Genomic DNA, 27,477 nt, shown 5'->3' with positions numbered 1-27,477 from the left:
TGCCATTTTTAATGGGAAAATTTTGTATTCTCTCTTTGATGTGTTTGGAATTGAACTGACGACCCTGTACAAGCTATGTAAGCACTCTACCAGTTGAACTACACCCCAGGCTTTTTAAAAATTTTGCTTTCAGACAGGGTCTGTTCATGAAATAGTCTCAAATTTGCCATTCTTCTGCCCCCACTTTGTCAACAGCTGGGATTACAGGAATGAGAAATCAAGCTCAAAGTCAACCCTTCAGGGTATTAACCTGACATGTCCTTTGTCTAAGAGGTATGGACACCAACATCACTCCACAAACAAGCCAAACCCTCTCTCATTCAAAACACATTAATCTGAAATTCAATAACCTCAGAAGATGAACAAACAAAAAAAACTCTATGAAAGCCTTGTCTTCACAGAAGAATAGAGGAAATAGATGCCTCAAGATAATAAAACAGTGGCTCAGCTTTCAAACATATCTTGTTTCCTCTTTTCTAACTTTCTCCTTAGGTGAGGACCAAACACAGGGTCCACTTCATGTGGAAATACATTCTTCTCAATTACACTAAACTGCACCTCAGGACAATACCTGGTCACTGTTGAGATTCTCTTCCTCATTGGTCTTGGTAGGAGATTGTTGTCACTGTCATTTCCTGATTTCAAATGCTGGGCAGGGTCACAGTGAGCCTGACCTTCAGTCAGCTGTGACTCAGCCCCTAAGGCATAAGTCCACCATTTGTGAATCCTGAACAGACTTGCCTGGCTCCACTCGATTGGGTTCTCCACAGATTTCCACCAGGTTCTTCTCTCATTATTGACTAATGTGTTAAAATCTCAATCCTAGAGTCCTTACACTTTAAAACTAAAACATCATTCTCAAGTTCATGTAAGTTTAAAACACCAATACTCTTCTATACTATATTATTAATAAACATCAGGTATCTAAAATATCTAAGAACTAACAAAAGAAAATATGTACTAGGTCTTGGGAAAAACTCCAGGATCCCAAGAAAAATAAAATATGTGAACTTAATGGTAGTCCACATTTCTGACTTAGGAGAAAGTCGGGTTAATCTTTCGTTCATCTCATTAGATAAAGCAGAGAAGATTATAAAAAATAATCACAATTACTATGTAATATAAACATACCAGCATAAAATAATTTCCTTCTGCTATATTATGTTTGTCTCCTCCATTCCAATCTGAAAGAAATCTGCCACAGGGCAAACGAGAATTTAAGTTGGCTGTGGCAAGATTTTTCCACTGAGCAGTCTGTGTATACAAAAAGGAGAAGTTTGAGGTCAGAGTGAGTCTACAGAGGGACACCACAGGCAACTTTGAGCTACTATGTATAAAGAGATCATTGGGTAGTCAGTACTGCCTCTGAGGGTCGTTATCACCATTGTGAAATGCAGAGTACATGACCCAGATGTAAAAGAGCACATGAAGACTGTTATTGAATTTGCTGGGGTGATGATATCTAAAATGAGCTAAGTGGCCCTGCCTTATGTCATCCTCTTAGGGATCACACCTTGACTCCCTCAATAACAAAGCCTGTCCATCCACACTCCTACATAGCTCAGTTATATCTTCAGATCAGGGCCTCAGAGTGTGAGCAAAATGATAGAGAATCCACATTTGCATAAGTGGGTACGCCCCATTGTCAGAGAATGAAGAAGGGCAAGGGGAAGACTTGAGGGAGCTCTGTCCAACTCTGAGGCACAGAAGGACTCACAGAAGAACTCCATCATGACCTTGTCCTCTTTAATCACCCTCCTTGCTTACTGCACAGGTGACTGGACATGGGGTGTGGGTAGAGCCGTGAAAAACCATGGGTCACTGCTATCTCCTCCCATATTGACTCCAAATTACTATCTGTTCTTCCCACTTTCAGGATCCTGGGCACAATCTGTGTTGACTCAGCCATCCTCAGTGTCTGGGAACCTTGGACAGAAAGTAACCATCTCCTGTGCTGGAAGCAGCAGTAACATTGGTAGCTATTATGTATACTGGTACCAACAACTCCAAGGAAGCTCCCCCAAGCTCCTCATCTATGATAATAACAATCGACCAACAGGCATTCCTGATCGCTTCTCTGGCTCCAAGTCTGGCAGCTCAGCCACTCTGACCATCACGGGGCTCCAGCCTGAAGATGAGGCTGATTATTACTGTCAGTCCTATGATAGCAGCCTCAGTGGTCGCACAGTCCTTCAGGTCCATAAGGAACTGAGACAAGAAACCTTTCACTTCTGACAGTAGGGTGAACACCCAGCAGCTGCTGCTCAAGCTCAGTTGATTGGTTTTCATTGCCTAAATTTTGCAAATAGGATCATATAGGTTACAGTCCTTATATTCTACTTTATTTCACTATTCATACTCTTTTTGGCACAATTCTATGATTAGGTAAATTGTACTTAATATTCCAAGAGATACCTCAAGACTTCATGAACCTGGGCACATCTGCATTTGGAGGCTCTTATTCTATAATAGATGAATGTTAAAACACTTTTTTCTCTTTCCATCAATTCACAGATAATAAAATCCCATCTGAATTATATTCATATTAATTTTGATTCTGAAAGAAATCACTGTATTTTATTGGGTCTCTGCAAATAATTGAGTTTTTGTTGTTGTTGTTGTTGTTGTTGTTGACACTGTCATTTGAACTACCAGCCTCATGCTTGCTAGGCACTTTGGCCACTTGAGCCACTTTGCCAGGCCAATATTGAATCTTTAAAAACACTTTATTAGGCAGACTAGTGTAGTTGTTTTTGGGTGAACAGCCTGCTGAATTTCACAGATTCCTTAGACTCATCTCCCCACCCATGCCAATTGTTTGATTATGATGATACTGAAATACATTGAAGTTTATAGGGAAAAGAAGAATAAAAGATGCAAGGTAGTCTCAATTAATATCTTACCTAATTCACAGCATCTCCCAAGAGCCTCCAGGACAGATGTCTTCACTTACTTTCTTGCACGGTATTGTGTTTGTGAAGCCCTGAGTTCTGCCATGTCTAATTCACTAATACACCATGAGACAGGACTTGTTAAAAGTGTTGTGGAATGGGATTTAAGAGAAGATTACCTAACATATGCAAAGGCCATTTTCAAGATTATGAAAAGAACATTCATCACAATTTTCTGGAAACAGTTTTAGAATCTGCCCATGATGAATTGTGAGATTAAATTCAATATTTGCAAATAGTAAGGATTAGCACCATAAAAAGGATTCTTCAAGTGTGGCAAAGGACTGCTTTGATAAGAAAGTTCAACACTGATTGTTCTAGGCATGTCAGTCCTTTCAATTGGCTCAGATTAATGCATTGTGGGCTCTCTGCAAGGATATCTTTATGAATTCTGATATCCCATGATTAAGCAAAAAGGAAATTGGACAACATATGATGTGGGAAAGGGGGTCAGAAAACAGGAGAGCCAGGTGCAGAATTGGGGAAAAGCACAACTGGAGACTGTCTATTTTGACACTTTGCAGAGAACACAGAATCTGGAGAGTGCAAAAAGTCATCCCATGGTAGCAATGGGGCCTTGTGCCAAAAATGGACCTGGAGTTGTCTCTTAGGTTTCTAGAGAAATCACACAATACATAGGGTCATTGTATTCTGTCATGCGCTTTTTTCTCCAGCCTCTGCAACTCTGAGATTCTGGGAATGACTAGTTCACACCATTCCCCCCAGTCTCTTTCCCAGCACAAATCAGCAAGGCAGGTTCTCATTCTGTGCTCATACAGGGCTTGCACAGTCCTGTTATGTGAAACAGATGACTCAAATTTTACACAGTTGTAAGGAGACAGGAGATTTAGGTTCATCATGGAAGGACATGGTGAAGATAAACTGGACAGAGGAGAAACCAATGCAGGTGACTTTGAGTGGCATGGGTACTTAGGGCTGTCACTGAGCAATCTCTGATGTGATCCTAGCAGGAAACCATGTCATTTCACTAATCAGAATGTTTGATAGCTTACTCAAAAAGACCAAATTGGTATATACTCACAAACTCTTGGGAACCGCAGTTCTTCCTTTTACAGAGGTCTGTCCTCTCTAAGGTGATTTTCCAAGTAGAGCTTATAATCAGGGCCCAGACTGGGGCTTGAACATTCAGGGAAGACACTGGTTTGCATGAAGTGCTCCTCCCTCAAATCTTGCTGCTGTTGGAAATAAGATAAACTTGGGACTCAGAAAAAGGTGAAGGTCATCAGGATGCACAGCTGTATAGGGTATTCCACAGTGAGCTCAACTTCCCTCTTTGTCTATCTCCCCCTTCTTATTCTCTGCACAGTTGGCTAGAAAATGACTTTTGGTTTTGACAATGAAAGGATACCTCAAAATAGGTATACTGCTGTCCTCTCTTCCTGTTTTTCCTCTGACATTCATGGCCCTAGGCCCAATCTGTGCTGACTCAGCCTTCTTCAATGTCCTGGTCTGTGGTGCACAGTCAAAAATCATTCACACTGGCAGCAGCAGCATCAATGGTGGGAAAAGAGTGTGTCCTTATACAATCAGATCTCAGGTGGTGCCCCACACTCAATTATGATAGAATTAGCGGACAGGACACATTTTAGGTCAGAAAACACAGCATCTCTCTGTATCTGTGGGATACAGACTGATTATGATAACAAATTTGGGACCCAACATGCTTGCTCACTTAGTTCTCCAGGCAGAGGAAGTCTTATAGAGCCTATTGTCTGCTCAGCAATTTTGTTTCTCTGTCAGGCCTTGATTAAGTCAACTGATTAATACTACTTGTTTTGACAAAAGCCAGAATTTCAGAACAACTCTGGGGATAATATTTGATAGAATATGGATTCATCTTGTCAAATTATTCACCCAAATTTATCTCTTGGCAAGAATTCATGGTTGTGTTTACTCACAGTGATCAGATTTTCCTGGATGAGAAGTCTTAAGAATCCAAAACTAGTTGCTCAACTCTCAACACACTGGAGTCTTCTTCTTCTGGATGAAGGACCAAATGAATGGCTCAGCATACACAGCACTTCTTTGGCCATACCCTCCACATGTGGATTCCTTTGTCTTCCATCAAAACACAAGAAATACCTTGTTCACCTCTGTGTTGCTGAAGGATCAGATTCTCCACCTCATGGATTTATTCACAGAATTATACTCTCAGTTACCTCCTCATTGTGCTGGGACTGGGATCAGTGAAAACCTGACTCTTCATCAACTGTGACTCACAATTGAAAGGTTCAAGCTCAGCTATTTAGAGCTCTTAGCATTTTGCTGGCACTTACCACTTGTGTATCCCATCTTATCTCTGACCTGTGGTGTCTGTCATTATCAAGTTATACAGTGATAAGGATATATTCAGACCTATAAGACTTCCTTTTCCAAATACTAACGTCACAGAGATGACAGAAGATTCTGTTCTGCCATGGAGAGAAGGATAAGGCACAATTACTAGTTGTGCCTTTTGGAGTTTACTGTTCTGTCTCCCTTTTGAACATCCTTCACTGTTACTTCCAGGGAGTGCCATCAGGGAGACTGAATTCCCATGATTCACCTTTAAATCACACTGGGAGATAGAAACATGAGTCCAGATTGTACATAACTTGTGGGGACACATGAGATTAAGTGCATTATGTGTGTGATCTTTCCAGGTCCACCACTTCAGAGAAAATAAAGTAAGCATTAAAGACAATGTTATTTCCAAGGTCTTGGAAAGCTGTTGCCTTTCTCAAATTCTCATTAGATGAACATGACTGCCTGGAGCACCTCAGAGCTCTATGGAGTGACTGAGAATGATTATTAATGCCTACCAACAATACTCATGTGATGTCCAGGACAAGGGGGAAGTGAGAGAAAGAGCTGCCATCAGCCCATTGATGTGACTTTCCTGTGCAGCCCCCAAATCTTGGCCAATGAGTCTGCTAACCTTTGTTGTTTTGCCTGAAATTTGGGTTTTATTCCCCACTGCAGTGAATATGTTCTAGAGTGAAAGGCTTCATCATCTCTAAATCTGTACCCAAATTTAATCATTAGCAGAAACATTTTTGGTTTTTTATATGGATCAAAATTCATGAAGCTGACACTGTTTATTGGAAGAAGGAAGTAAATCTGGTTAACATACCAATAACAAAAATATGTTATCACAGACAACATGGAAGAGGTTGTAGTTGTGTGATTAGAAGAGTGTCTAAAGGGTTTACAATAAGTAATGATCTGATTTAAATTCATGAAAAAAAGTCTAGATGCTACACAGTAGATGACCAAAGAAGAGGATAAATTGTAGGGATCTGGATTATTGTAAGAGTTCAGATTCAACATGTTTTTGGTGGAAGGAGGCACTGAAACATGACTAAAGGAGAGTTTAAGGCAGCCTTTAGAAGCACATGGGATGGGACAGACTTCCAAGCGAATGTATTCATAGACAGGAATGTTTGTTGGGACTCTGCTGACTTACATATCTGCAATGTCTTAAGTCCTGTAGCAGAACATTGTCACCATGATGAAAAGTTGTCACACCTTGCCCAACTAAGCCATGATTTTTTTTCCTCTCCAGTGGAAATGAGTTATCTCCATCGTTTTATTTGACATGCACTTTACAAAGCAAATGGAAAACCTGGTATCACCACCAGAACAAGCCCCACCACCTTTCATCTAGGAAGGATTTTACTATAAAATTTAATATTTTTAGGGGTTGACAAAAACAGAAATAAACTGCTCATTAGGGTCTTCTTTTCCCAGAAATACAGAAGAAAGAGATATAAGAAATTAAAACAGTTGTTCAACTTTCTACCATTTCCTAAATGCCACTTCTCCATCTTTTTCCTCAAGTAAGGACCAAACCATGGAATTTTGCAAAAGATCCTCAGTCTGGCCAGACACTTCATGCAGAGCCTCTTTTTCTTCCAATCACACCAAGCCGCTCCCCACTTTACCACCTGGTCACTCCTATGACTCTCTACCTCATGAGTCCATGTCAAGGTGGTGCTTTTATCCATCTTGTCTTCATCTGTGTGATAGTTTGAGGATCATAGTGAGCCTCACCCTCAATCAGTTGTGACTTTGCTCCTCTGGGCATGAGTCCATCTGTTGTGAGCCCTGTACAGACTCATCTGGGTCTAACACCTTGCAGTCTATTCAGCTTCCTTCCTGTTGCATCTGACATTACACAGTACAGCATAATATCTTCAGTCGTTAAAGGAGCTGTGCTTAGCTCTGGAGCACTAAATGATGCAAAGATGACCATAATGGCCCGGTCCCATCTGTGACAACAGTATTGGATCTCAGGGGTTATGAGTAGATTCTCACATTCAATGTCATGTAACCTAACCTCCCTCTGCGTCTGTGGACTGCAAGCTAATTATGATTACATTTTGGGGTCCAATATCATTGCTAACTTGATACTCCAGGCTGAGCAAGTTACATAAATCACTAGACTGCTCAGTGATGGTGCCTCCCTCCCTGTGTATCAACCAGGTCTTACCCAAGCCAACTGATTAACCCTGATTTGTTTTGACAAAAGTCAGATTTACATTCTAACTACAGGGAAAAGATTATCTAGAACATGGCCTCATACTGACAAATTCTGCACTGGAAGAAGATTAACCAAGCCAATAGTCCCCCAAAACAGGCAGGGGTAGCAATACTAATCTTGGACAAAGTAGACTTCAAACCTATTTTGATCAAATGAGATAAAGAAGGACACTCCATATTAATAAAAGGGGAACTACACCAAAAGGAAATAACAATTATCAACCTATATACACCCAACATCAATGCACCCAATTTCACCAATCATAATCTGAAGAGCCTAAAAGCATATGTAGACCCCAACACAGTGGTAGTGGGAGACTTTAATACCTCCCTATCACCAATAGATAGGTCATCCAAACAAAAAATCAATAAAGAGATCCTAGAACTAAATCACACCATAGATCAAATGGACAAAGGTGATGTCTACAGAATATTTCATCCAACTTCTGCACAATATACATTCTTCTCATCAGCCCATGGAACCTTTTCCAAAATTGATCATTTCTTAGGGCACAAAGCAAGCATCAGCAAATACAAGAAAATATAAATAATACCATGCATTTTTGTCTGACCACAATGCATTAAAACTAGAAATCAATGACAAAAAAGCAGTAAAAAACACACAAACAATTGGAAGCTGAAGAACACATTACTCAATGATGAATGGGTCATTAATGAAATAAAAAGGAAATTAAAAGGTTCTTGGAAGTTAATGAAAATGAAAACACGACCTACTGGAACGTATGGGACACAGCAAAGGCAGTCCTAAGAGGAAAGTTTATAACCATGAGAGCATATATCAAAAGGACAGAAAGATCTCAAATCAATGACATAACACTACAGTTGAAACTCCTAGACAAAACAAGAACAAACAAGCCCCAAAACAAGCAGAAGGAAAGAAATAATTAAGATAAGGGCTGAAATCAATGAAATAGAAACAAAAAAAATACAAAGAATCAATGAAACAAAAAGCTTGTTCTTTGAAAAAATAAATAAGATTGACAGACCCCTGACAAACCTAACCAAAATGAGGAGAGAAAAAACCCAAATCAGTAAAATCAGAAATTCAAAAGGGGAGATAACAACAAACACCACAGAAATCCAGGAAATCATCAGAGACTACTTTGAGAGCCTATACTCTAATAAATTTGAAAATCTCAAAGAAATGGACAGATTTATAGAAACTTACGACCACCCGAAAATGAACCAAGAGGATATTAATCACCTGAGTGGATATATAACACAAAAAGTAATTGAAGGTGCCATCAAGAGTCTCCCAAAAAAGAAAAGTCCAGGACCTGATGGATTCACTGCTGAATTCTATCAGACATTTAAAGAAGAACTAATACCAACCCTCTTAAACTGTTGCAAGAAATAGAATGGGGAGAAACACTGACTAACTCATTTTATGAAGCCAATATTACTCTCATCCCAAAACCAGACACAGACACCTCCAAAAAGGAGAACTACAAGCCAATTTCCCTAATGAACATTGATGCAAAAATCCTGAATAAATTAATGGAAACTGAATCCAACAACACATCAGAAAAATCATTCACCACAACCAAGTTGGCTTCATCCCAGGGATGCAGGGGTGGTTCAACATATGCAAATCTATAAATGTAATACAGCACATCAATAGAAGCAAAGACAAAAATATTTCATCATCTCAATAGATGCAGAAAAAGCCTTCAAGAAGATCCAACACCACTTCATGATAAAAGCTCTAAGAAAACTAAGAATAGAAGGAATATACCTCAACATTGTAAAGGCTATATATGACAAACCTACAGCCAACATCATAGTCAATGGTGAAAAACTGAAGCCATTTCCCCTAAAATCAGGAACAAGACAAGGATGCCCACTCTCCCCACTCTTATTCAACATAGTACTGGAATTTCTAGCCACAGCAATTAGGCAAGAAGAGGAAATAAAAGGAATACAAATAGGTAAAAGAACTGTCAAAATATCCTTACTTACACATGATATGATCCTATACCTTAAAGACCCAAAAAACTCTACCCAAAAACTCATACACACCATAAATAGCTACACTAAGTTGGCAGGATACAAAATTAACCTACAAAAATCATTAGCTTTTCTACACACCAATGATGAACAAACTGAGAAGGAACACATGGAAACAATTCCATTCACAATAGCCTCAAAGAAAATCAAATACCTAGGAGTAAACTTAACAAAGGATGTGAATGACCTCTACAAGGAGAATTACAAACTCCTGAAGAAAGAGATCGAGGAAGACTACAGAAGATGGAAAGACCTCCTGTGGTCATGGATCAGTAGACTCAACATAGTAAAAATGACTATACTACCTAAAGCAATCTACATGTTTAATGCAATTCCCATCAAAATCCCAATGACTTTCATTACAGAGATTGAAATACTACCCTAAAGTTCATTTGGAAACACAAGAGACTGCAAATAGCCAAGGCAATACTCATCAAAAAAAGTAATGCTAGAGGTATCCCAATACCTGACTTCAAAATATATTACAAAGCAATAGCAATAAAAACATCATGGTACTGGTACAAAAACAGACAGGAAGACCAGTAGAACAGAATAGAGGACCCAGATATGAACCCACACAACTACACCTACCTCATTTTTGACAAAGGTGCCAAAAACATACGATGGAGAAAAGACAGCCTCTTCAACAAATGTTGCTGGAAAAAGTGGTTACCATCTGCAAGAAACTGAAACTAGATACATTTCTATCACCCTGTACCAGTATGAACTCAAGATGGATCAAGGACCTAAATAGCAGACCTGAAATTCTGAAGTTACTTCAGCAAGGAGCAGGAAACACTTGGGAACAAATAGGTATAGGAAAAGACTTCCTCAGGAGAACCCCAGAAGCCCAGCAACTAAGAAAAAGGATGAATAAATAGGACTTCATAAAATTAAAAAGCTTCTGCACAACGAAAGAAATGGTCTCTAAACTGAAAAGACCTCCCACAGAGTGGGAGAAAATATTTTCCAGCTATATATCAGACAAGGGACTGACAACCAGAATATACAGGGAACTTAAGAATCTAAACTCTCCTAAAATCAATGAACCAATTAAGACATGGGCAACTGAACTAAACAGAACATTTTCAAAAGAAGAAATTCAAATGGCCAAAAAACACATGAAAAAATGCTCACCATCTCTGGCTATAAAAGAAATGCAAATCAAAACCACATTAAGATTCCACCTCATCCCTGTTAGAATAGCCATCATCCAAAACACCACCAACAACAAGTTCTGGAGAGAATGTGGGGAAAAAAAGAACCCTAATCCACTGCTGGTGGGAATGCAAGCTGGTGCAACCACTCTGGAAAAAAATTTGGAGCCTTCTTAAAAATCTAAATATAGACCTGACATATGATCCAGCAATCCCACTCCTGGGGATATACCTAAAGGAATGCAACACAGGTTACTCCAGAGGCACCTGCACACCCATGTTTATTGCAGCACTATTCAATAGCTAAGTTATAGAAACAACCAAGATGCCCCACTACTGATGAATGGATCAAGAAAATGTGGTACATGTACACAATGGAACTTTACTCAGTCGTGAAGAAGAATGAAATCTTATCATTTGCAGGTAATTGATGGAAATGGAGAACATCATTCTGAGCGAGTTCAACCAGGCTCAGAAGACCAAAAATCATATGTTCTACCTCATATGTGGACTTTAGATCTAGGGCAAATGCAGCAATGTTGTTGGACTTGGATCACAAGAAAAGAGGAGAGCACATACAGGAGATATAGGAATATGTAGAAAACCCAAAACATGAAAGCATTTGATGTGCCCATTCCAGAGGAACTAATACAGAAACTTTAAAAAGACAGGTTATCACTAGCAGGGAATCAGCAACCAATTTAAAGATCAGTTAGAGTTGAATCAACATGTTTTGTAACACATGGGTACATGAGAGCAATAGTAGGAATCGTTCTTTATAACTATCCTGAACTCAATTAGCAAAAACGCTTTATCGTTCTAATTATGCTTATGTCTTTTCCCCAACAAAATCAGTCACAAGGGCAGAATGGGACCTACCTGAAACTGAGAGGGGAGGAGGGAAGGGTGAGAGAGGGGGGCAGGGTGGAGAAATGACCCAAACAATGTAGGCTCATGTGAATAAATGAACAAAAATAAATAAATAAATAAAATTACAAGGTAAAAAATAACTTGAGTTGATAGAAAGGCCTTATTTGTTAATATACTAAACAAGTATAACCACTAAAGGATTTTAATTTCTTTCTCATTTCTCTGAGAGTTATGGACAGATTTGAAACTTAAAAGATAACAAAGTTAAAAAACTAAATTCCACACCTACTGGAATTAAGTTCCTACCAAATAGTCTTTAGACCAACTTTCAAAAAGTGAGAATGGTGCCAGGTTTTCACAAAAGCCCATGAGAGCAATTTATGCATTCACACAGCCATCCCTTGCTCCAAATGACCTTCTACTGGTCCAAGTTATAAAGCATTTGTAACTCCCACTGTACAGTATGAGTCAAAAGCCTATTTGAAATGATTATGCTTCATGACTAATAAGCACCTCCCAGAATTCAAGGAGGTAGCTTCCAAGCACACTCAAAAACAACCTCTCCCTGAACCTGCCCTTTCTACCCTGAGTGCAAAGGTGAATGATGTGCAGCCCATAGGCATTTGGCTTCCATTCCTATCTTCAGATACCCACCTTTCAACTAGGCACCACAAACCTCAGGGTGGGTTCATCGGATGTCCCTGGGCCACCCAGGCCACATCTGGCTTGATCTACCATGGAAGTAAGGGCTATGTACAGAATGATTGGGGAGCAGGGTTATCTCTGAGCGACTTTGGTCACCTTGTGGTGTCTGGTCCCATGAATGTGGGCACCAGGAGACTCTTGAGACCCATTCTGGATGGTTCAGTAAAATGACTGAGCCAAGTGGCCCTGCCCAGTTGTCTCTGCTCCAGGATCACAGGAATGACTGCCCTCAATCCCTGGGCCACAGATCCCCACTCCTGTCCAACACTGTGACATGCTCAGGCAGAGAGGCCTTATCTATGGTCCAGGGTGATATCAAAAAGCTGGAAGAACCTTATTTGCATGAATGGATACTCTCCTTCTCAGAGTATGGAATGGTTAAAATAGAGACCTGGGGAAAGATTTCTCAGCAGTCCCCACTGCTGAACAGAAGATTGGCTACTTATGTAACTTTCACTGTGGCCTGGTTCTCTCTCCATCTTGCCCTTCTTACTCACTGTATAGGTAAATGGAATAGAGGGTGATGGCCTGAAGAGATGGATTCCTACTTTTTCTGCACATTTAGATTCAAAATCTGTGTTTCTCCCACTTCCATGGTTCAGGGCTGAGTCTGTAATGATCTAGCCATCCTCCCTGCCTGGGACCCCAGGACACAGTGTCACCATCTCCTGTGACGGAAGCAGCAGAAACATCCTGTGATCGAAGTATCTTATGACTAATTGAATAAATAAACCCCAAAAAAGAAGCCTCCAGTCTTAAAATGAAACCAATATTTTGCTTTTAAAATATTGAAACAGGAGACATTCCAAGATGGTGGCTAGAGGTAGGAAGCAGAAAGTGACCCTCCTATAGTGAAATCTTGGAGAGACGCTGGAGACACACTTTGCAGGCATAATCACTGAGAAAAGGCATAACTTTGACCCCTCCACATCTCCAGCCGGTGCAGAGAATCTCCACCTCACGTTAAACGGAGTAACAAGGAGGGCCCCTGGGGCCGCCAGTGGCCAGCGCCCATACAGCTTGGGAAGATGTGGACCAGGTGAGCTTCGCGGTACCGCGGTAGCCCCACAGACAAGCCTGGGCCAGAGCAGCATAGCCCCCTGGACAGACTGACTTCCACCCGGGGGAAAAAAAAGAGAAACTGAGTAATAAGCAATAAGAACAGTTAAGACACACTGGAAAGAGGGTGGGGCACCCTGAGCACTGAAGATTGGGGGAAGGGAATCCTTCCCAGGACTGTAAATAAACAAGCCAGGCAGGCCAGAGAGCCTCTGGCGTGAGCGGGGTGCGCACCCAGCAACCAGGAGCGGGGAAGCTTGTGAGAGTGGAGGAGGGAGAAAAACTCCACAGGAGAGGAGGGAAGACCCACTTCCCACGTGAACTGTAAACAAACATGGCGGCCAGCAGGAGCAGCAGCACCACCCAGTAAGCAGGAGCAGGAAAGCTTCTGAAAGTGGCAATGGGAGGAAAAATTCAGAGGAGAGGTGGGAAGACCCACCTCCCACACGAACTGTAAATAAACATGCAGGCCTGACAACGCGGGGGCAGTGTCACCTTTCCCAGTGCTTGGAAAGGGGAAAGCCTGTAGCAGAGGCTCCCGCACAGGAGAACTCTGAACAAACAAAGCCTGTGGGACCCGGTGAGTGCTAGCTCACCCCAGAGATCTGCATAAATAACGCCACCAGCTACAGGCTGAGAGCAGCAGGCAGGCAGGCCACAGTTGCAGATACAACTCCCAGAACTGTCTCCAGACGCTTTTTTTTCTTTTTCTCCCTACCTTTGATGAGAGAACAACTGAATTACACCTGCAATCCGAAAAACTTACTGAAACTGTATTGCATTTGAACTTGGGACACTTGGTGGAGCTTTTGTGTGTGTGTGTGTGTGTGAGTGTGTAGTTTTGTTCTACTTTATGCATCCCTTTGATGAGACAACTACAGAACAACATCTGAGGCACCAACTCCAGGACTGGAGATTGAGATGGATACCCATATTATTAAGACTGAAACTGCATTGCATATAAACTTGGAAGTTTTTGTTTTTTTTTTTTTAATTTTCTATTTTCCATTTTATTTTAATTCAATTTTATATATAGATATTGCTTTCATTTACTTATTTTTTATTTTTTTATCTTTGATTTTCAATCCTCTCTCTGTCTCTCTAATGTCTGTTCAGCTTACTGTCGATTAGTACACTAACACTCCCTGTTTATACCTTTGAAACTCTCTTGTCTGATACCTTGTTCTGCTTTCTCCCTCTTGTCTGTATATTTGTTTTCCCCTTTTCTTTAACTTCTTGCTTTCCATCTCAGCTCACCCTTCCATTCTAAATATTACCATTGTTATTATTACAGGCTAGAAAATACTTAATTGCACACAGTACAGGGGCAGTAACAACACCAATGACAATGACGGGAAGACAGAAAAAACAGGGAAACCAGTTTCCCCAAAGCAAAAAATTAGTACAGGAACCAGAGTGGAATAAATAAAACAGGTACTCATATCCAGACTCCAACAAAATGAAGATAAACTATGCCAAAGGACCCAATGAAGCAAACAAGAATAATTTAAAAGAAGACATACTACAAGTACTCAATGAGAATTTTATAGAGATGATACTGGATAGGGTCAACCAAAATGTACAGGAGACACTCAAGAAATTCCAAGACAATAAAAATAGAGAATTTGAAAAAGCAAAAGAAGAAATAAAGGAAACCATAGAAGCACTGTATAAACACCAAAGTGAAAGAGAGAACACAATGAATAAACAGATAAATGAACTCAGGACAAAAATAGACAACAATAAAGAAGAAAACTGCCAGGATATGGAAAACCTCAGAAAAAAGAACGAAACAGAACTGCAAAACAAAATGGAAGGCCAATCCAGCTGAATAGAACAAACAGAAGACAGAATCTCAGAACTTGAAGATGAAATGGTAATTAAAGGAAAAACCGAAGAACTATTAATTAAACAACTCAAGACCTGTGAAAAGAAAATGCAAGAACTCACTGACTCCATCAAAAGAGCAAACTTGAGAATCATGGGCATCAAAGAAGGAGAAGAGGTGCAAGCGAAGGGAATGTGTAATATATTCAACAAAATAATAATGGAAAATTTCCCAAATCTAGAGGAAGATATTCCCATACAGATGCAAGAGGCCTCCAGGACACCAAACAGACCAGATCAAAATAGAACTACTCCACGACATATCATCATTAAAACAACAAGTTCAACCCACAGAGTGGGAGAAAATATTTGCCAACTATACATCAGACAAAGGACTGATAACCAGAATATACAGGGAACTTAAAAAACTAAATCCTCCCAAAACTAATGAACCGATAAAGAAATGGGCATGTGAACTAAACAGAACTTTCTCCAAAGAAGAAATTCAAATGGCCAGAAAACACATGAAAAAGTGCTCACCATCTCTAGCAATAAAGGAAATGCAAATTAAAACCACGCTAAGATTCCACCTCAAAAAAAAAAAAAAACAAGTTCAGAAACTAAGGAAAGAATATTGAAGGCCGTAAGAGAGAAAAAACAAGTAACATACAAAGGTAAACCCATCAAAATCACAGCAGACTTCACAACAGAAACATTAAAAGCAAGAAGAGCATGGGGTGAGATCTTCCGGGCACTGAATGAAAATAACTTCAACCCCAGGATACTCTACCCAGTAAAGCTATCATTCAAAATAGATGGAGCAATAAAAGTCTTCCATGATAAGCAGAAACTAAAACAATATGTGACCACAAAGCCACCATTACAAAAGATTCTGCAAGGGATCCTGCACACAGAAAGTGACACCCAACTTAACCATGAAAAGGCAGGCAGCACCAAACCACAGGATAAGAAAAAGCAAGACAGTAGAGAGTAACATCAAGTTAGGTACACACAATCAAATCTTCAAACAACTAACACAACTAAATGGCAGGAATCACCACATACCTATCAGTACTAATGCTTAATGTTAATGGACTTAATTCACCCATCAAAAGACACCGTTTGACAAAATGGATTAAAAAAGAAGATCCAACAATTTGTTGCTTACAGGAGACTCATCTCACCGACAGAAATAAGCCTATGCTTGGGATGAAAGGCTGGAAGAAGATTTACCAAGCCAATGGCCCCCCAAAACAGGCAGGAGTAGCAATACTTATCTCTGACAAAGTAGACTTCAAACCTACATTGGTCAAATGAGATAAAGAAGGACATTCCATACTAATAAAAGGGGAAATAGACCAAAAGGAAATAATAATCATCCAACAATCTGTATGCACCCAACGTCAACGCACCCAATTTCATCAAACATACCCTGAAAGACCTAAAAGCATATATAAATGCCAACACAGTGGTTGTGGGAGACTTTAACACCCCATTATCATCAATAGATAGGTCATCCAAACAAAAACTCAATAAAGAAATCCAAGATCTAAAATATGCAATAGATCAAATGGACCTAGTAGATGTCTACAGAACATTTCATCCAACCTCTACACAATATACATTCTTCTCAGCAGCCCATGGAACCTTCTCCAAAGTCGATCATATCCTAGGGCACAAAGCAAGCCTCAGCAAATATAAGAAAATAGAAATAATACCGTGCATACTATCTGATCACAATGCAGTAAAAGTAGAACTCAACAACAAAAGTAAAGACAAAAAACATGCAAACAGTTGGAAACTAAATAACTCATTACTTAATGAAGAATGGATCATCGATGCAATAAAAGAGGAAATTAAAAAGTTCCTGGAAGTCAATGAAAATGAAAACACAACCTACCGGAACCTATGGGACACAGCTAAGGCAGTCTTGAGAGGAAAGTTTATAGCCATGAGTGCATATATTAAAAAGATTGAAAGATCCCAAATCAATGACTTAATGATACATCTCAAACTCCTAGAAAAACAAGAACAAGCAAATCCCAAAGCAAATAGGAGAGAAATAATAAAAATAAGAGCTGAAATCAACGAAATAGAAACCAAAAAAACCATACAAAGAATTAATGAAACAAAAAGTTGGTTCTTTGAAAAAATAAACAAGATCGATAGACCTCTGGCAAACCTGACTAAAATGAGGAGAGCAAAAACCCAAATTAGTAGAATTAGGAATGCAAAAGGGGAGATAACAACAAACACCATGGAAGTCCAGGAAATCATCAGAGAGTACTTTGAGAATGTATATTCAAATAAATTTGAAAATCTTAAAGAAATGGACAGATTTCTAGATACATATGATCATCCAAAACTGAACCAAGAGGAAATTAATCACCTGAATAGACCTATAACACAAAATGAAATTGAAGCAGCAATCAAGTCTCCCCAAAAAGAAAAGTCCAGGACCTGATGGATTCTCTGCTGAATTCTATCAGACTTTTAAAGAAGAACTGATACCAACCTTCCTTAAACTGTTCCACAAAATAGAAAGGGAAGGAAAACTGCCAAACACATTTTATGAAGCCAGTATTACACTTATCCCAAAACCAGGCAAAGACACCTCCAAAAAGGAGACCTATAGGCCAATCTCCTTAATGAACATTGATGCAAAAATCCTCAACAAAATAATGGCAAACCGAATTCAGCAACACATCAAAAAGATTATTCACCACAACCAAGTAGGCTTCATCCCAGGGATGCAGGGGTGGTTCAACATATGAAAATCAATAAACATAATAAACCACATTAACAGAAGCAAAGACAAAAACCACTTGATCATCTCAATAGATGCAGAAAAAGCCTTTGATAAGATCCAACATCATTTCATGATAAAAGCTCTAAGAAAACTAGGAATAGAAGGAAAGTTCCTCAACATTATAAAAGCTATATCTGACAAACCTACAGCCAGCATTATACTTAATGGAAAAAAACTGAAACCATTCCCTCTAAAATCAGGAACCAGACAAGGATGCCCACTATCTCCACTCCTATTCAACATAGTACTGGAATTCCTAGCCAGAGCAATTAGGCAAGAAGAAGGAATAAAAGGAATACAAATAGGTAAAGAAACTGTCAAAATATCCCTATTTGCAGACGAAATGATCCTATACCTTAAAGACCCAAAAAAAACTCTACTCAGAAGCTTCTAGACATCATCAATAGCTATAGCAAGGTAGCAGGATATAAAATCAACATAGAAAAATCATTAACATTTCTATACACTAACAATGAGCAAACAGAAAAAGAATGTATGAAAACAATTCCATTTATAATAGCCTCCAAAAAAATCAAATACCTAGGTGTAAACCTAATAAAGGATGTGAAAGACCTCTACAAGGAAAACTATACACTTCTGAAGAAAGAGACTGAGGAAGACTATAGAAAGTGGAGAGATCTCCCATGCTCATGGATTGGTAGAATCAACATAGTAAAAATGTCGATACTCCCAAAAGTAATCTACGTGTTTAATGCAATTCCCATCAAAATTCCAATGACATTCATTAAAGAGATTGAAAAATCTACTGTTAAATTTATATGGAAACACAAGAGGCCACGAATAGCCAAGGCAATACTTAGTCAAAAGAACAATGCAGGAGGTATCACAATACCTGACTTCAAACTATATTACAAAGCAATAACAATAAAAACAGCATGGTACTGGCACAAAAACAGACATGAAGACCAGTGGAACAGAATAGAGGACCCAGATATGAAGCCACACAACTATAAGCAACTTATCTTTGACAAAGGAGCTAAAAATATACGATGGAGAAATAGCAGCCTCTTCAACAAAAACTGCTGGGAAAACTGGTTAGCAGTCTGCAAAAAACTGAAACTAGATCCATGTATATTACCCTATACCAATATCAACTCAAAATGGATCAAGGATCTTAATATTAGACCCCAAACTCTTAAGTTGATACAAGAAAGAGTAGGAAATACTCTGGAGTTAGTAGGTATAGGTAAGAACTTTCTCAATGAAACCCCAGCAGCACAGCAACTAAGAGATAGCACAGATAAATGGGACCTCATAAAACTAAAATGCTTCTGTTCATCAAAAGAAATGGTCTCTAAACTGAAGAGAACACCCACCGAGTGGGAGAAAATATTTGCCAACTATACATCAGACAAAGGACTGATAACCAGAATATACAGGGAACTTAAAAAACTAAATTCTCCCAAAACTAATGAACCAATAAAGAAATGGGCACATGAACTAAACAAAACTTTCTCAAAAGAAGAAATTTAAATGGCCAGAAAACATATGAAAAAATGCTCACCATCTCTAGCAATAAAGGAAATGCAAATTAAAACCACGCTAAGATTCCACCTCACCCCTGTTAGAATAGCCACCATCAGCAACACCACCAACAACAGGTGTTGGCGAGGATGCGGGGAAAAAGGAACCCTCTTACACTGTTGGTGGGAATGTAGACTAGTACAACCACTCTGGAAAAAAATTTGGAGGCTACTTAAAAAGCTAGACATCGATCTACCATTTGATTCAGCAATACCACTCTTTGGGATATACCCAAAAGACTTATTCCAGAGGCGCCTGCACATCCATGTTTATTGCGGCACTATTCACAATAGCCAAGTTATGGAAACAGCCAAGATGCCCCAGCACTGACGAATGGATTAAGAAAATGTGGTATCTATACACAATGGAATTTTATGCAGCCATGAAGAAGAACGAAATGTTATCATTCGCTGGTAAATGGATGGAATTGGAGAACATCATTCTGAGTGAGGTTAGCCTGGCCCAAAAGACCAAAAATCGTATGTTCTCCCTCATATGTGGACATTAGATCAAGGGCAAACACAACAATGGGATTGGACTATGAGCACATGATAAAAGTGAGAGCACACAAGGAAGGGGTGAGGATAGGTAAGACACCTAACAAACTAGCTAGCATTTGTTGTCCTTAACGCAGAGAAACTAAAGCAGATACCTTAAAGCAACTCAAGCCAATAGGAAAAGGGGAACAAGTACTAGAGAAAAAGTTAAATCAAAAAGAATTAACCTAGAAGGTAATACCCACGCACAGGAAATCAATGTGAGTCAATGCCCTGTATAGCTATCCTTATCTCAACCAGCAAAAACCCTTGTTCCTTCCTATTATTGCTTATACTCTCTGTACAACAAAATTAGAAATAAGGGCAAAATAGTTTCTGCTGGGTATTGAGGGGGGGAGAGGGAGGGGGTGGAGTGAGTGGTAAGGGAGGGGGTGGGGGCAGGGGGGAGAAGTGAACCAAGCCTAGTATGCACATATGAATAATAAAAGAAAAATGAAAAAATAATAATAATAAAATAAAAATATTGCTATTAAAAAAAGAATTTGGACATAAATTTAATATAAAAAAAGAGTAAAGTTGCTTTCCAATGTGTTAATTTTTCTGGTGCATATTATTTCTGTATATCTGGGGCTTCCATTGTGACTTTTTCATTCAGGTCTACAAGGTACTTTGATCGTATTTACACCTCCATTGTTCTAATTTCCCTACCTTTTCTCTATTCTCCCTTTCCCTTCTATCTTTATCCTAGTCCATGCTTTATTTTTAGGATCAGGTTTACTTTGTGCTTTTGATTTCCCCTAACATTCACAAATGAGAGAAAGTATGTGGTATTTGTCCTTGTGGGACTGGCTTATTTCACCTAACATGATGATCACCAATTTCATCCATTTCTGAACAAATGGTATTTCTTTCTTTATGTCTGAGTAAAACCCAACTATATACACACATCAAATTTCTTTATCCATTCATCCCTAAGTGGGATTCTAGGCTGTTTCCATAATTTGGCTATTATGAAAAGTGCTGTGATAAACTGACTTTATGTATATACCCAAAGGTGCTATGTCTGGGTCATATAGGGGTTCTCTTTTGCATTTCTGCAGAACTTCCATGGTGAATTTCATTATTTCCCCCCTAATTCAAGTTTTCACAAGCAGTAAATGAGAATTCCCCTTTCCACATCTTCACCAGGAGGTTTTGATATTTGTTTTCTTCATAGTATCCATACTGATTGGCATGAGGTAAAATATCAATGTTGTTTAGGTCATATTTCTTTGATAGCTAAGTATGTTGGATAGTTTTTTCATGAGTTTCTTGTCTATTCACAATCTTCATTGCAGAATTGTGTGTTCAGTTCATATGCCCATTTATTCATTGAATTTTTAAGTTATTTATATATTCTTGATATTAATAACCTGACCATAAGGTCAGGCTCACATTTTCTCCCATTCAGCAGGATTAATCTTCACTTGTTCATTGTTTATTATTTATTTGCTGTGCAGAAGTCTTCTAAGTTGATATAATCACACGTGTCAATTCTTGCTCTATTTCCTGGGATTCTGGTACTTTATACATGAATTCTTTCCTATGCTTATATTTTGGAGGGCTTTCCCTATATATTTCTGTAGAACTTTCAAAGTTTACAGTTTGGCATTTAGGTGGTTGATCAATTTTTATTTTATTTTTGCATAGAGTAGGAGCTAGTGCTCTAGTTTCACACATCTACATGCAAATATCCATCATAACATTACAAAATATTAAAAATTATCAACACCTTAGAAATGAATTTCTTTTATAATATTGTGTGTGGAAACATTTCTCCCTAGGAAAGCATATTAAAATGGTAGTCCCCCATTACACAGGATGAAACCTCATTTAAACAGTGTCATCCACACATCATCAGTTATTATTTGACTACAGTGGAATAACGCAGTCTTCAGACCCATCATGCCTGATATGCTCATAAGGAAGAAACTCTGAGAAGATAAGAAGACAGAGAAAAAATTCATGTAAAGGTGAATGCACAATCTGGACTTACGCAAGTGCAGGAAGGAGCACCAGGGATTCCTTTCAAAAACTGGGAACCTTGAAATACGAATGAAGGATTTGCTTAAGAAAGACATGGGAAACATGATCCTGCCTGTGGATTTGGAAAAATTTGCCTCCAAAACTATGACAAAACACAAACTGTTGTAATTAAGCATCAGGTTCGTGGTACATGATTATAAGCGTACTAGGAAACTAATATACCAAGCAGTCAGTATAACTCTATTTCAGAACTTGCATACATTTCTATCACTATTTCATCCACAAATGTAATCATATCAGTTGTAGTATTTCTAACCTTCAGGACATGTGATGATCAACTAGTTTTTAATAAATCATTTTTAGCATTTGTGTTGATTTTCTGTGCTGAGAGGGAAGTGCCCACCATTTTTAATGGGAAAGTTTGTCTTCTCTCTGTGATGTGTTTGGGATTGAATTCAGGACCTTGTACAAGCTATGTAAGCACTCTACCACTTGAACTACACCAGAGGCTTTTTTTGAATTTTGTTTTGAGACAGCGTCTTTTCTTGAGATAGCCTCAAATTTGCCATCCTTCTGCCTGTACCACCTGAGGAGCTGGGGTTACAGGAATGAGAAATCAAGCTCAAAGGCAACCTTTTAGTGTATTAACCTGACACTTAAAGATCAAAATTAGAAACAGGAATTTAGTGGACATGGTGATAGGAAGCACATGTGATATCAACACGATGAATAATTCATAAACAAACCAGAGCAATGTCTCTATGCATGTGTTGGACCAGTGTTTCTCAGATAATGATGTGCACATAGATTCTGTATATTAGGCAAATGTGGATTCTGGATCATTGAGACTAGAGTGGGGACTGACTGTCTCCATGGTTAATGCTTCCTTCTTGTCTGTTTGCAAGCACAGCTCACAGGCCCAGTGTCACAATCTGCGTTCACATGGGCGATTGCACTAGAGTGGATAAGAACAAATTTTTCAGAATTTCTGGATCCTGACAAGCAGTCAGCGGTGCTAAAATGTGGGGGTTTAATGCCTCCCCTATGGGGAAGAAGGTGCAGAAATCAGAAATGTTACCCCAGTTCAAGTTTCAATCCTGACTCCACTGAAGGTTAGGGAAGGAGTAAGAGCTCTGACTCCTAGGGAACTGCATTGCCTAGGAACTCCAACACCATGCATTTTACTCAAATTCCTTAAGGCCATCTCTGAAACTGTAGAAAGTTTGTGTCTATGTGCCCAAGGTAAGATTTATAAGGCATTCACCCTGTCTTTAGATAGGGCACTTGGTAAATATATCCAAGTGCCCAAAACAGAATTGGGAAAGGATAATAAATTAGAAGTGCCCCATTGCTTTACTTTGATTCTCTCTCAACACACTACTTGATAATCTACATTGATCTAGAATTTATGCAGGAAATTAGAAAATATGTTATTTACATTTTTCCTTTCTCTCCATTAAAATCCAAGTTGGTTAGGGACTGAGAAAATATTGAAATCTAAAACAAGAGTCTGGGTCCCAAGTGAAGGTCCTAATAATGAAGGCAAAATGCTTTAGTCTGTAAGAGTAAAGGAGGAATTAGGAGTTCCCAGTGCTCTGGATGAAAGTGACTGTGCTTTATCTGCTCTGAAAATCTGCATTGCTACCTCCCAGGGACTGTCAACAGGGAGACTGCAATCCCAGGATTGATCTTTAAATCACACTGAGAGATGGACGGGAAAATCAGACAGTACAAAGCTGTGTGCAGACATTAGACTAACGTGATCAATGATGAGAACTTCCAATTCCATTCATTCACAAAGTATAAAGTGGGTACGTGACAATATAAATGTTTCTGAGCCTTGGAAAGCTGGGGGTTCTGTTGCCTTTCACTGTGGTCTGGTGCCATACATCTTACTTGGTAGAATCCTCATGACCCTGTTATGGTGCTATTGATCTCAAGATTGTTCACTGACAGAAATTGTGTCCTCACTTGCCCATAGAGACACCCAGCAAAACTCATACCCCTGAAGTTCACTATTTCCAATATCAGATTTGCAAGCTAGTACTATATTCATAGCACAGAGAGTGTTTGTACATCACAGGGAAATGTTTCATTTGCATGAAATTTGCTGGAGTGAATAGGAGAAACTTTCAGAGCACAGGATTAGCTGAGGTTCCTCAAAATGCAGAGCACAGAGGATTCTTTACCATGGCCTGGACTCAAGTTTTACATCACTTCTTATCACTGCACAGGCTGTTAAAAATCACATTGCGGGGATAGGCATGAATACTTGGGAGAATGTACATGTGTTCCTGACCATCGAACTTCACTTCCTGCTTGCTGCTTGCCATCCTAACCCAATCTGTGCTGATTCCTCTATTTTCAGTGTCCATGAGTATAGGGCAGACATTCTCAAAGCCGGCTCTGGGAACAACAGCAATATTGCATGCAGGTATTTGTCCTGGTGCCAGCAGCTCCCAGGAAGACTCTCCACACTACTCATGAATATTTGCAAGATTCAATCCTCAGGAATGTCACCACAATTCTCATAACCCTGGTCAAGGAACGTGACATTCCTGAGCATCTTCAGGCTCTAGACAGCACGTGAAGGTGATTGTTACTGCCTACCTTGGAGTGCAAACATTCACATGATGCTGAAGCAGTGGGGAAGTGATAGAGGAGCTGCCGTCTGCATAGTGATGTTCTTCTCAATACAAAACCCAGGCCTTGGCCATAGGTTACTGATCTTGTTTCCTTTTTGTTGTTTTGTTTTGCTTGTTTAAAATTAGGATATTAGACCCACTTCAGGGAGCATGTTCTAGAGAATAAATTCTCATCCTCTCAAAATATGTATCCATATTTAACCATTGGCAAGAACACATGCCAGTATCAGGCTGTCCAGAGACAGAGCACAAGCCGTGTCAGAACAAAGCCGGGGCCAAAGCACTCATGATCTGGATGAGAATGATTGACTCTCCCATACTCCATCCAACCACACCATTTACTGAACACTTACTCTGTACCAGGGCCTGGGGTCAAGTCTCAGTACATAATGTGAACAAGACAGGAAAGATAATATTCTCATTTAGCAGACACTGCTTTTTACAAGAGAGAAGAAAATCAAGTGGATATGCCAATAACAAAAACAGGTTATCACAGAGTAAAAAGAAGATGTGATTGGATGGATATTGGAGCCTCCAAAGTGCTGACACGAAAGAGTGAGTATCTGGTTTGGGTCCATGATGAAAACTCCAGATGCTACAGAATAGATGATAAAAGATGAAGGGGGAATGTAGGGAGCTAGGTACTGGAAGAATTCAGATTCAAGCCTGGCTTGAGAAGTTGGTCAGTTGAAGGTATTCTGCCACCCCAGGGAATGAGCTCATAGACAAGTATATTTGTTTGAGAACTTGAGCTGATTTCATATTTGCAATATCTGAATGGCTTTCATTGGACATCATCATCACTGTAAGGAAAACATTAACAAGCCTCAACAAAGCCACAGGAATTTTTCTGTTCTCCAATAAGAACAAGATTATGTTCATTTTATATTTATTTGACATGTCCTTTATCTAAGAGATATCAATACCAATATCACTCCTAAAACAAGCCACACCACCTTTCATCCAAAACACATTAATCTGAAATTCAATATCCTCAGAAGATGAACAAATAGAAAAATAAGCATATGAAGGTCTTGACTTCCAAGAAGAATAGAGGAAATAGATGTCTTAAGAAACTAAAACGCAGGCTCAGCTTCCCAACATTTCTTGTTTCCTCTTCTCTACCTTTCTCCTCAGGTGAGGATTAAACACAGGGACTATGCACAAGAACCTCTAATTTTGCCACACACTTCATGTGGAAACACTTTCTTCTCAATTACACTAAACTGCTAAACTGCACCTCAGGACAATACCTGGTCACTCCTGAGTTTCTCCACCTCATGGGTCTTGGTCAGAGTAGTGTTGTCACCATCACCTCCTGATTTCCAACAGTGGGCAGCGTCAGAGTGAGCCTGACTCTCAGTAAGCTGTGGCTCAGCCCCTCAGGGCATAAGTACACCTGTGGTGAGTCCTCAACAGACTTGCCTGGGTCCACTGGATTGGGTTCTCCACAGATTTCCACCAGGTTGTTCTGTCATTATTGAGTAATGTGTTATATACTCACTTCTACAGTCCTTACACTTTAAAACTAATACACCAATATTAAAAAAACAATACTCATCTATAGTACACTGTTAATAAAGATCAGGGATCTAAAATTTCTCTGAATTAACAAAACTAAATACATACTATGTCTTGGGAAAAACTCCAGAATTCAATAAATGAAATATGTGTACTGAATGATAATTCACTCTTCAGACTCAGAAGATAAGGCAGGTTCACCTTTGGTTCATCTCTGTAGAGAGGATTATAAAAAACAAACACAAGTACCATTAATATAAACATATCAGTATAAAATATTATATTTGCCTTCTGAAATATTATGACATCAAAATAACAGTGTATCATGGTCAAAAACCATTTCAAAATATAATATTTACTGTAAATGTGGAAGACTTTTGAATCAAACTTTCAGTGCTTCAGAAAAACTGGCCCATGCCAAGCTTCCTATTATTAACACCAAAACCTCCATGTTTGTCTCCTCCATTCTGATCTGAAAGGAATTTGCCCAGGAGACATCATGTCAGTCAAGACCAATGAAAATTTAAGTTGGTTATGGAAAGACTTTTCCCCTGAGCAGTCTGTGTATAGCAAAAAGGTGAAGAAGTTTGAGGTCAGAGTGAGTCTACAGAGGGTCACCATAGACAACTTTGAGTTAGTATGTATAAAGAGATCATTGGGAAGTCAGGACTGCCTCTGAAGTTCTTTGCTGACCATATGAAATGCAGAGTGCTGGTCCAGTCACAAAAGAGCACATGAAGACTGTTATTGAATTTGCTAGGGTGATGAGATCTAGAATGAGCTAAGTGGCCCTGCCTTATGTCATCCTCTCAGGGCTCACACACTGACTCCCTCAACAACAAAGCCCATCCATCTACACCCCTACACAGCATGGTGAAATCTTCAGATCACAGCCTCAGAGTGTGAGCAAATGATAGAGAATCCACATTTGCATAAGTGGGTACACCCCATTTTCAGAGAATGAAGAAGGGCAAGAGGAAAACTTGAGGGAGCTCTGTCCAACTCTGAGGCACAGAAGGACTCACAGAAGAACTCCATCATGAACTTGTCCTCGTTAATCACCCTCCCAGCTTACTGCTCAGGACATGGGGTGAGGGTAGAGCCTTGAAAAGCAATGGGTCACTGCCCTCCCCTCCAGTATAGACCCCTCTTTCAGGATCCTGGGCACAATCTGTGTTGACTCAGCCATCCTCAGTGTCTGGGAACCTTGGACAGAAAGTCACCATCTCCTGTGCTGGAAGCAGCAGTAACATTGGTTGCTATGCTGTGCAATGGTTCCAACAGCTGCAAGGAAGC

At 39.4% G+C, this 27,477-nt stretch overlaps 2 protein-coding genes, 1 long non-coding RNA gene and 1 gene segment (V, D, J or C); all 4 read left to right on the top strand.

Annotated features, from left to right (window-relative positions):
- The window catches only part of LOC109700162 (immunoglobulin lambda-1 light chain-like), a 310,825-nt gene that overhangs the window by 187,166 nt on the left and 96,182 nt on the right, over positions 1–27,477 (top strand). The gene's annotated exons all lie outside the window — the stretch shown is intronic.
- LOC109700167 (immunoglobulin lambda variable 8-61-like) overlaps positions 1–27,477 on the top strand; it is a 356,654-nt gene that overhangs the window by 241,291 nt on the left and 87,886 nt on the right.
- The window catches only part of LOC109684485 (immunoglobulin lambda-1 light chain-like), a 524,269-nt gene that overhangs the window by 437,371 nt on the left and 59,421 nt on the right, over positions 1–27,477 (top strand). The window lies entirely within an intron of this gene.
- On the top strand, positions 1,289–27,438 carry LOC109677532 (uncharacterized). Its single transcript, XR_012443515.1, has 2 exons — positions 1,289–1,774; positions 27,338–27,438. It is a non-coding gene; the product is annotated as an uncharacterized lncRNA (long non-coding RNA).

Source organism: Castor canadensis, chromosome 18 (genome assembly GCF_047511655.1).
Source record: "Castor canadensis chromosome 18, mCasCan1.hap1v2, whole genome shotgun sequence".
NCBI classification, from domain to species: domain Eukaryota; kingdom Metazoa; phylum Chordata; class Mammalia; order Rodentia; family Castoridae; genus Castor; species Castor canadensis.
Note: the sequence above shows the minus strand (reverse complement) of the source record. Positions and strands in the feature narration are given on the sequence as shown.